The following is a 9220-nucleotide window of genomic DNA, read 5'->3' as shown; positions in this document are numbered from 1 at the left end:
TAGAGGAAGGGACCTTAGGAACATACCCCGCTCGAGGGAACAGAAATGCTTTGGGCAGACCGGGCGCAAAGTCAAGATAAGAAGGGGCCACTGAAAGGGCCTGCAGATCCCCAACTCTCTTGAGAGAAGATATTGCCAGAAGGAAGGTCGTCTTGATAGTAAGGTGGCGATCAGCGATCTCCTCGATAGGCTCGAAGAGAGGCCTACAGAGAGCTTCGATTGGAGGATGGTCTCAACAACCTCGGTTGAGAGACCGGAAGCTATGAGTTGTGCCCCTCCACAGCTTCGGGCGGGGGTGGATGATCGTACCCTCCGCCTCTGAGAGGAGATCTCTCCTGACGGGAATCTCTCATGGAGCAACTTCCTGTGAGTGGGAAGGATGGATACATGGAAGTATGCGTCCTTTAGATCGATCGTGACAAACCAGTCCTCGGACCTGATCTGAGACACGACTTGATTGAGAGTGAGCATCCTGAACTTCAGTCGCATGACTGAGCGGTTCAACTGATGCAGGTCTAAAATGGGACGCAACCCTCCATCCTTCTTCAGAACTATGAAGTACCGGCTGTAGAACCCAGACTGTCTCGCATGAGGAGGGACCACCTCGATGGCCTCCTTCCTCAAAAGAGTAACTACTTCTTGTTCCATGACCAGAGCATGCTCGGGGCCCACCAGCGTGGGTGTAATCCCGTTGAAACGAGGCGGAGTAGAACCAAACTGGATTCTGTAGCCCTTCTCTACAGTGTGCAGGACCCACTGAGACACATTTGGCAGTAGTTTCCACGCTGCCAAAAAGTCTACTAAGGGAATCAGTCTCTCGAGACTGATCTCTGGTGTAATGCGAGCAGCTAGCTCGGTGCCCTGTAACGGCGGACCGGCAGGGGACAACCGAACCTGCTGCTCTAGAGACCTCCGCGGAGGTGGCGAGCCTCTTAGCACCGCTACGTTGCCGGGCGGTGACTGAGAGTGGCGCTCGCGGGAGACCGCTGCGCCCTGTAACTCCGGCAGGGTTAGCAGACCGATCTCCTGAGGGCACTGAGGCGAGACGGACACCGTGTAATGCGGTGTAACCCGCTGCACCCCAGAGGGGACTGCCCTCATACATCCTGGGCCAGTGGCGTCAGGACTTTTTGGCCGAGGACCTCTTAGACTGAAGTACGGTCCGAAGATCCGGCTTAGGACGCGGGTCTCACCGCCCGTGCTTTTATAGCTTCCTGGTCATTACATCACCCGCCCGTGACGTCTCGCCCATCTATTGGTCTGATTACACATGAGATTCAGAGCCGGTCAGTTTTGTAGCTGGAAGAAGCGTCCCCCGAAGCGTCCTCCGACGCAGCTCGAGTTCCTGAAGAGGAACCTTTTTTGTCTTAATGGTTCCATAAAAAACCTTTAACATCTGAAAAACCTTTCTGTTTCACAAAAGGTTCTTTGTGGAGAAAGAAGGTTCTTCAGATTATAGAAAGGTAAGAAAGAGATGGTTCTTTAAAGAACCTTTGACTGAATGGTTCTTTGTGGAACCAAAAATGGTTCTTCTATGGCATTGCTGTGAAGAACCTTTTAAGCACCTTTATTTTTTAAAAGTGTAATAATAGTAATCTTAAGCAGCAAATCAGTGTATTAATGATAGATAGATAGATAGATAGATAGATGAGCTAATGAGTAAATTTACAGAATTTTGTTCATAGGGATTTAGTGTTGCTTTGAAAAGAATCATATTCCTTGTTAAAAAAGTCAACAACAACAAAAAATATTTATGTCTTTCACTCCATGAAAACTAGTAATGACTAGTAAACTTGTGGGAGTTTTCTGGTCAGAAATCTTAAATATCTGGTTGTGGTAAACTTGTCAAGTACAATATTTTTTCAGGGGAATATTTCATTTATTTTCATTTGTTTTCATTTTCGATATTTTAATTTGTTGTCTGCTATTTAATTTATTTGATTTATTTATTATGCATTTATTATATGTATTCATGTTGTGGTAAAATCCTCTTAAAATTTAAAGAATCTCTTTTTCTAAAAATAATCTCAACTTTAAAAACATTGCCTATCCCGCGACTCCCGGGAGAAGGTCATACTAATAGAGCCCCTGTCAGTTCACCATCCTCCCCGCTGATGAACAGTTCAGCGTTATCCACACTGCCAGATACAAAATGCTCCTGACACCCTACCACACTCCATTGATGTTACTCTGGATTTCCTCTAGCCCGAGTTGTTTTTTCTCAATCTCCGCTGTTGTCTTGCTGTGACACGTCCTCTCTTTCATGTAACGGATAGGTTGCTATGATGGGGCTCGATCAGTGCTTTGACTGGAAAACTGGGTCAGGTCTTCTTTTATCCCAGCTTTATTATTAAGTTTTTAGACGAAACATATCTCACTGAAGACTGACGCTTGACTGACACAATGACAGCTAATTGGACATGTCAGAGGAGCTCGTTTCTCTGAGGGTTTGCGATGGAAACTCCTTTTTCTCCGATTTCACAAATCTCTCAGGAACCATTGCACATGGCGGCATCATAGCGGGGGGTCTGTCAGATAACCTTCCCACAGTTATTTCCGCTTCTCTGTCCTGTTGTTAGAGAAATTGCACTTTCCTTGTGCGTAGAGATCAGCCAAGTCACCTTCCGACTCCCCAGGAATTTTTCAATGCGACTGCCAGAGAAATTTTTCCCCGAAAAAACTGTTATTTTAAACGCCTTTTAAATATTTTGCTGATATCTAAGCTGACAGCAGTCAATTGGGTCAGTTAGTTACACCAGCCTCTCTCATGAATACTAACAATGTCAGAGTACATAGACAATCATATGTGTACATCTTTCAAAGCACAGGATTCAATGAAAACATCGTCAGTGCATCAAAAATACAGATGGCCTTTAATAATTTTCCTCCCTCAGCATTCACGTTGCATTTTCACATTGGCAAATGGTGAAAATAACGCTCTCTTCTTCTGCTCCACATCAACGAAGCGCCATCTATTAAGAAAAATAATGAATCATGCGCTGAAATGGAAGGTCTTCATTTCCTTTTAACCGTTTCATTAACTTTGGGCCGAAGGCTGACAAGTAGGATCCAAATGTCTGTCAAACAAAGAGCAGTGCATATGAAATCAGCACAGTCTTACAGATAACACTGTGATCTTCTTAACCAACAAAAGTTCATTTCATTCAGCCATTCCAACTCTTTGAAGTGGAGAACATCTCCCATTTTCTGCTGCTTATGAAAGCTCTTGCTGTTCTTTAATTAAAGGGGTCCTATTATGCTCTTTTACAAAGTCTTGCTTTTGTTTTGGGGGTGTACTAGAACAGGCTCTCATACTAGGTTGATTTGAAAAACACATTATTTTTCACTTATTTTACATTAATACAACACCTCTCTCCCAGTCTGGCATGAACGGCTCGAATAGTTCCTGTATCAAATGAAGTCCCGCCTTCTGAAATACAAAATGTGCTGTGATTGGTTAGCTGGGCCAGTGTGTGTTTTGATTGACTCCACTCGGCGCCTGGTCGGGAAATGTCATGCCCCTTACGCCGCCTGCGAGCTTCAGTTTAAATATTGCGTCAAAATCAAATAAATTTGAGGGCGGTTTAAACCCGGATGATTGTAATATCTTTTATAGGCTCAAACAGCAACATTACAGACTAACTAAAGTTGAAAAAGTGAAAAAGCATAATGGCACCCCTTTAATGCCTGTGATTGTCCTCATTTTAATGTGTTCAATTACTTGGTCCTTATTTTCACCATTTTCTTGGTAGTGGATTTCTGGGAGAGGTTCTTCACCACTCTAATATTATGCAAAGACATTCATACATGAATTTTACCATTAACAACTCCTTACACAGAAACCTAACATCATATCTTCAAAGATGCAGGATCTATGCAAAATTGCATGTCATACACATCATGCTATTTCTGCACTACATACCACATACGTGCAGCATAGCACTGATTTAAGTAAAATCTGTTTTTTTGGGGAATGAATGAATGAATGAATGAATGAATGAATACTCCTATTTGATCAGACTGCCAGAAAGTTGGACATTTTTAAACATTTTGATTTAAAATGCAAAATTTATATAAACTTGTGCATAGTGTAAAATAAATTTAAATATGTATTTTTTGGGGTCAGTTAGCTTTTTTAATGTTTTTGAAATAAGTATCTTACACTCACCAAAACTGCTTTCATTTGGTCACAATACAGTAAAAACAGTAATGGTGTGAAATATTATTCTAATTTGAAGTTGACCCCAAACTTTTTAAAGGTAATGTGTACTATATGTTTTTTGAGTAAACACAATCATTCTCTTTAAAGTGCAATATACCCAGTCAACAATCTGCATCCTAGTTTGCACTCTCCATACTATATAGCAAGTGCGGTTCATGTGATTGCCTTAAAAATAATAGTGCGACAAATACAGATTGCCAGAAATGCTTGAATGGTAAACTGTTTCTGGCAGATGTAAGTATGCATCCATGCAGGCTTTTTAGGCTGCTATTACCCAAAACCCATTACGCAAAAGGGAGGAGTTTCGGGCAAAATGCAGAGCCAAAACTGCCACAACATGTGCACAATGTTTTTTGTAATTCTCCAAAAATCTTCATTCACTTTCTGGAGTGCTGGACTGTTTTTCTCTAATAATAAAGGCCTATTACTGAGGTTTATGCTCTAAATGGCTGCTTATGGCAATGCACTTCGTAAATGGGCGTTTACAGTGATGAATATTCATCAAGCTGCAATGGTGGGCAGCTCAGCTTTAATAGTACACAGTCCAGGCACGCTGCAGACTCAGTCTATAGCAGGCAGCCAGGCAGGGAAGCTTCCAGCTGGGCTCATTTCTCCTCTGTGCACCATGCAAGAAAATCAGCCCTCAGCTGTCAGCTCTAACATAGACACAGCAGCGGGGCATAAGACTTGAATACGCGTGCGTCCAAGACATTTCGTTTGTTGTCATTCTTTGAAATTCACTTGACTGAACTCATTGGCAAGGATTATTATATCTTGTTTGCCTAATAGCTGAATGTTTCTGTAATGTGTCGTGTGACCGCTCATGGGCCGCCCAGTGCATATTGCACACAAAAACGGTGGCTGACATCAAAAGCTCATATCAGATTGCCTGGATTTTATGCTGTCTGATGCAGTTTTTATCAGCCCACCAGGAAACAAAAAAGTCGTGTTTACAAATTCTGCTACAGTGAGCACTTCTGATATTTTTTTTATTATCTGAGTTCTTTGAAATACTCTTTGTAATCCTGCTGATTTCATATGGTTTTGAAAAACTTTTACACAATTTATTATAATAGCTGACAATATCATAAACTATTAACTCATAAATATCAATGTGTTTTTACACATGACAGTTTAAAACCTTGCCATGTCATAAAAAAAAATAAATAAATAAATAAAATTATCAGACATTTTAAGAGACTGACACAGGCACACAATCATGAGTCATGCAGGGGTCCTTTCTTTGGTAGCATTTTACTGTTAAGTGTTTAATAAAAAGCCCAACCTGACACATTAAAGGAAATAAAGAAATAATAATGCATTTATTAATTGAAATTCTTATATTGTTTTATGCCAAATGACACATAGAGTTGTCAAGAATGTGTTTATTTTAATTAGGCTTTTTTAAATCGTCAGTGGTATCACCCTGACATTTTGCCTATATCTTAGATTTGACCATAAAAAAAAATAAAAAATAAGGGGGGAAAAACATGCTTATCACAGAAGAGGTTTATTCCATTCATTGTATATTTGAATAGATTTGTATGTATTTTTGAATAGTACTGGAATATCCTAAGTTTATGGCTTCAAATCTTCAAAAATTAGGTTACCATTGCCATGAAAAACCTGGACATATCAATAATTTTTTAAATTGTGATTTCCAGACCTTAAAAAGCCATGTGAATTTCCAATTATGCTAGACCTTAAAATAATTATGGTCACACTTTATTTTAAGGTCCAGTTCTCGCTATTAACAAACCATGAACTATGACTTTTGCGACAATAAACTCCTAATTTGCTGCTTATAAATAGTTAGTAAGGTAGTTGTTAAGTTTAGGTATTGGGTAGGATTAGGGATGTAGAATATGGTCATGCAGAATATGTGCTTTTTAAACTTCATAAGATAATCTACAAATTCCCTTTTTAATTGCCATCTCTATTTTTAGATCCTTATCTGGTATTAATGAACAATATACTAAAATTCATCCGTCGTATTATTGGTCGTGTGGAACCCTGTTAGTAACAAATAAATGAGATATGCTTGGGCACAACTGTATATTCTGCTCTTAGTTATGTCCAAATGCACATTTATCCGCCCCTATATATCATACAGAAAAATATACTGCAGTTGGTCATTTAACATCAGTCAGACAACCCTTTCCTGTCTAAATGGGCAGCTCTTGGCCAAAATAAGCTGCAGAATGGACTACACCATAGTCCTCTAGGCAATGTAAGAATACATACTTTTTTTTTTGTTTGTCTCAAATAGTATATTTCTGTGGGGTTCTGATGTTTGGTCTTCTGCACTCTTCCCATATAGGATGTACAAAACTGCTCGTCCTGACAACAAAGTGAAACAAATCAGATATTGCTTTTTCTGCATCTTCCAATGCATATGAAATGAGTCATATGCCAGACGAAAGCACTCTGTGATCATATCTGATGTGCAGAATTATGACTAAATAAATCAGGTTAGTGCTGGCATCAGCTGTAAATGCACAAAGCCTATTTTAATAATGAAACATTCAATTGGTCTAAAGCAGAGCCTGGAGGGTCGCCTGATTGTGTTTACTCCCATGTCCTACCTTTTTTTTTCGCTCCTCTGCAGCACTGGAGAATTGCACCCGGCCCACGCGTACACCCGCACGCGTACACGAGTCAAAGTGACAGCGTAATATTAGTCGGAGCGAGATGAAGTGCGCGTGAGTTGATAGATTCTTCCCCGCTTTCTCTGTCAAACACACTGAATACATTCTGGTGTTCATTCTCAGCTTATGGGGCTGTCATTTAATGCAAAGCTCTGCCGCCGCATTCCTTCTGAATGCGTGCGATTTAAAATGGTTTTCCACTACGTCGCATGTTCGGTCTCTAGGTATTGATGTGGCGGTGAGTTGGTGCACTCGCGCCACGTGCTGAACGAATGAGTGGTAATGTCAAACAGAGGTTGCCTGATGGAGGCGATCTTTGGACCCTGAGCACAGCAGTACGGCTGAGATAATGTCCGTCAGAACTTTCCAGCGCAGCGTTAAGAGAGCACTGTGGTTTTCACATCAAGCCAAGGAGCTGCAGTTGCCATTACCGAATAGACTATCGCTTCTTTTAGAGGAAAAATCTCCAGGCTGCCCTCTAAGAAAAGCCTGCCCGCCAATTCAGCCCACTGCAGATACAGTTTGCCTCCCATGAACCTGAAAAGCTTAGAGTTTTTGACATGCACTGAGCAGAGGATGGAGGCGTGAAGATTGTGAGTTGCACCAAATAAACTTGGAGTCTTGGTGCTAAATGTAGTGATGGGCATTTTCCAAACACTTCTTTGTGAAATTTCAAAACCTTTGTGATTCATTTATTCCAAGTCAGTGATTCAGAGCACATATTAAACCATGACAGTCATGTTTCTTATTCAACCCAGGCTCATTGAAGATATGTGCTTGTAGTGATGTTTCTTCAACACCGAGCCGTTTCAACGTGAAATATTCAGTGAGTGGCGCTAAAACGCGCATTCGGTATGCCATGTTTTTATTACATTGGTACAGGCATGTATTGCTGTATTTTTATTACATTGCTTAAGGTACGTTTTGGGGCGGTTCTGAATTCAAATGTCTGGGGAGTGTCACTAAAATGCTAATGTTTGACTGTGTTGGAAATATTCCCTACACCAAACCCAACCCTAAACCTTGCTGATAATGCAAAAATGCATTCACTGATGCAACCGTGCTATTTAAGCTTCCTTATATGTGGGTTTGAGCTGTAGAACTGTAGTTTCATGGGATTTTTACCGGAGCACTTCACCTCACAAGTGCAACGCCGTATCGGGTGAGCTACCGAGCAAACCTACTGAATTAGAAAACCCATACATATGCAGCTGTGTATGTGACGCTAACTGACGTAATTGTGTGAAAAGTATGCTTTGTTAATCAAAACTCTGGCCCTGTAAATCATATAAAACGCGCATTCGGTATGCCATGTTTTTATTACATTGGTACAGGCATGTATTGCTGTATTTTTATTACATTGCTTAAGGTACGTTTTGGGGCGGTTCTGAATTCAAATGTCTGGGGAGTGTCACTAAAATGCTAATGTTTGACTGTGTTGGAAATATTCCCTACACCAAACCCAACCCTAAACCTTGCTGATAATGCAAAAATGCATTCACTGATGCAACCGTGCTATTTAAGCTTCCTTATATGTGGGTTTGAGCTGTAGAACTGTAGTTTCATGGGATTTTTACCGGAGCACTTCACCTCACAAGTGCAACACCGTATCGGGTGAGCTACCGAGCAAACCTACTGAATTAGAAAACCCATACATATGCAGCTGTGTATGTGACGCTAACTGACGTAATTGTGTGAAAAGTATGCTTTGTTAATCAAAACTCTGGCCCTGTAAATCATACTTTGTGTGAAAAGGAATAAAAGTTGTCAGAGTTTTACTGCCTCAGCGATTTGTACGTATAGGTACGTGTTTTGAGTTTTGCTGATTCGCCACCAGGCGGCGCTGTCTGTGAACCCATGAACCACCATCTGTCGCTGCATACAAAATCACAAACAAGCATTCAAAAATGATGTCTATATAGTATGAATGAAAATCGGACATATGTTGAACATATGATATGTTGTCCTTGTAATGTGTCAGTTGCGTTGCTTCATTTCCATTCACAAATCCTCTCCTGTGGCCTCATGAGATGGTAAAGTGTCCATCAGATGCACACTTCAGAATTCTACCGGAAGTAGTAGGTCATCTGTGTATTGTTCATCTGTTTTATGAATACTATGAATTTGGACATGCTACTCGGCTCACATAATGCTATATAGTATGGAAGTAAGCGTATATATGGGCAGTGGTGGAAAGAGTACTGAAAAAATATACTCGAGTAAAACTACCATTACCTTCCAAAAAATGTAGTGTGAGTAGAGTAAAAGTACTTGTTCAAAAAACTACTTGAGTAAGAGTAAAAGAGTAACCTATTTAAAAGTACTCATGAGTATTGAGTACTGAGCTGTG

At 40.6% G+C, this 9220-nt stretch overlaps 1 protein-coding gene across 1 annotated transcript in view; it reads left to right on the top strand.

Moving 5' to 3' along the window:
- LOC107709766 (dipeptidyl aminopeptidase-like protein 6) overlaps positions 1-9220 on the top strand; it is a 355032-nt gene that overhangs the window by 248507 nt on the left and 97305 nt on the right. The window lies entirely within an intron of this gene.

Source organism: Sinocyclocheilus rhinocerous, unplaced genomic scaffold (genome assembly GCF_001515625.1).
Source record: "Sinocyclocheilus rhinocerous isolate Xijiao unplaced genomic scaffold, SAMN03320098_v1.1 scaffold1588, whole genome shotgun sequence".
In the NCBI taxonomy this organism is placed as follows: domain Eukaryota; kingdom Metazoa; phylum Chordata; class Actinopteri; order Cypriniformes; family Cyprinidae; genus Sinocyclocheilus; species Sinocyclocheilus rhinocerous.
The sequence above is the reverse complement of the archived record's forward strand: the minus strand, read 5'-3'. Positions and strand labels throughout refer to the sequence as shown.